Raw genomic sequence first — 2,500 nt, forward strand, 5'->3', positions numbered from 1 at the left:
GTGGCTCACGGGGCTGTTAGGGTGGCACAGAAATCCCTCGGAATGGGAAAACGGGTCATTTTCGTGTCGCCACATTGCATGCGAACCGCATGAAACTTCCAGAGGCATTTGCAGCAGAAATGCATGTGCAGTCAAAAAATTGAATATTTTTCACGGATAGACCCCGTGAAACGCTAGAAATTGGCGGGGATGTGTCTCTTGTGGCTCACGGGGCTGTTAGGGTGGCACAGAAATCCCTCGGAATGGGAAAAAACGGGTCATTTTCGTGTCGCCACATTGCATGCGAACCGCATGAAACTTCCAGAGGCATTTGCAGCAGGAATGCATGTGCACTCAAAAAATGTGATATTTTTCACGGAGAGACCCCGTGAAACGCTAGAAGTGGGCGGGGATGTCTCTCTTGTGGCTCACGGGGCTGTTAGGGTGGCACAGAAATCCCTCGGAATGGGAAAACGGGTCATTTTCGTGTCGCCACATTGCATACGAACCGCATGAAACTTCCAGAGGCATTTGCAGCAGGAATGCATGTGCACTCAAAAAAGTGAATATTTCTCACGGATAGACCCCGTGATACGCTAGAAATTGGCGGGGATGTCTCTCTTGTGGCTCACGGGGCTGTTAGGGTGGCACAGAAATCCCTCGGAATGGGAAAACGGGTCATTTTCGTGTCGCCACATTGCATGCGAACCGCATGCAACTTCCAGAGGCATTTGCAGCAGAAATGCATGTGCAGTCAAAAAAAAATTGATATTTTTCACGGATAGACCCCGTGAAACGCTAGAAATTGGCGGGGATGTGTCTCTTGTGGCTCACGGGGCTGTTCGGGTCGCACATAAATCCCTGGGAATGGGAAAACGGGTCATTTTCGTGTTGCCACATTGCGTACGAACCGCATGAAACTTCCAGAGGCATTTGCAGCAGGAATGCATGTGCACTCAAAAACTTCTATATGTTTCACGGATAGACCCCGTGAAACGCTAGAAATTGGCGGGGATGTGTCTCTTGTGGCTCACGGGGCTGTTAGGGTGGCACAGAACTCCCTCGGAATGGGAAAAGGGGTCATTTTCGTGTTGCCACATTGCATAGGAACGCCATGAAACTTCCAGAGGCATTTGCAGCAGAAAGGCACGTGCACTCAAAAATTTTAATATTTTTCACGCATAGACCCCGTCAAACGCTAGAAGTTGGCGGGGATGTCTCTCTTGTGGCTCACGGGGCTGTTAGGGTCGCACAGAAATGCCTCGGAATGGGAAAACGGGTCATTTTTGTGTGGCCACATTGCATAGGAACGGCATGAAACTTCCAGAGGCATTTGCAGCAGGAATGCATGTGCACTCAAAAACGTCTATATTTTTCACGGATAGACCCCGTGAAACGCTATAAATTGGCGGGGATGTCTCTCTTGTGGCTCACGGGCGCTGTTAGTTAGGGTCGCACAGAAATCCCTCGGAATGGGAAAAGGGGTCATTTTCGTGTTGCCACATTGCGTACGAACGGCATGAAACTTCCAGAGGCATCTGCAGCAGAAATGCATGTGCACTCAAAAACGTCTATATTTTTCACGGATAGACCCCGTGAAACGCTAGAAATTGGCGGGGATGTGTCTCTTGTGGCTCACGGGGCTGTTAGGGTCGCACAGAAATCCCTCGGAATGGGAAAACGGGTCATTTTCGTGTTGCCACAATTGGCATACGAACGGCATGAAACTTCCAGAGGCATTTGCAGCAGAAATGCATGTGCACTCAAAAACGTGAATATTTTTTCACGGATAGACCCCGTCAAACGCTCGAATTTGGCGGGGATGTTTCTCTTGTGGGTCACGGGGCTGTTCGGCTCGCACAGAACTCCCTTGGTCCACCTGATTCGTGCATACAGGCAGCAACTAAAACTCTGTAAACCTGCTGTGAGGACATCTAAACAGTGGACCAGTGAGGCTGTGGAAGATTTGCGGGCGTGCTTAGACTGTACTGACTGGGATATGTTCACGACTGCTACCAATAGTCTGGATGAACTCACAGAGGCTGTGTACATCAGCTTCTGTGAGGACTGCTGTATCCCAACACGTACCAGGGTGAACTTTAACAACAACAAGCCCTGGTTCTCAGCAAAGCTCAAAAGGTTGAGGTTGGAGAAGGAGGAAGCGTTTAGGAGTGGGGATAGAGACAGATTCAAGGAGTCGAAGAACAGGTTTAGCAAAGCGGTGAGAGAGGCTAAACGACTGTACTCAGAGACACTAAAACACCAGTTCTCTACTAACGACGCTGCTTCTGTCTGCCAAAGGGCTCAGGCACATCACCAACTACAAACCCAGAGCGCCCCACACCACTAACGACTCCCGCCTAGCCAACGACCTGAACGAGTTCTACCGTAGATTTGAAAGACAATTGGACTGTCCTGAACCACCCCTTCCCACCCAAGAGGCCCCATCCCCCACCCATACTACAGAAACGACTCTCTCCTTTCAGGAGGGAGAAGTTAATGGGCTTTTCAAGAGGCAGAA

The sequence above is a fragment of the Petromyzon marinus genome, unplaced genomic scaffold (assembly GCF_048934315.1).
Source record: "Petromyzon marinus isolate PM22_M1 ecotype Great Lakes invasive population unplaced genomic scaffold, UKy_Petmar_22M1.pri1.0 PM_G_Scaffold_28, whole genome shotgun sequence".
In the NCBI taxonomy this organism is placed as follows: domain Eukaryota; kingdom Metazoa; phylum Chordata; class Hyperoartia; order Petromyzontiformes; family Petromyzontidae; genus Petromyzon; species Petromyzon marinus.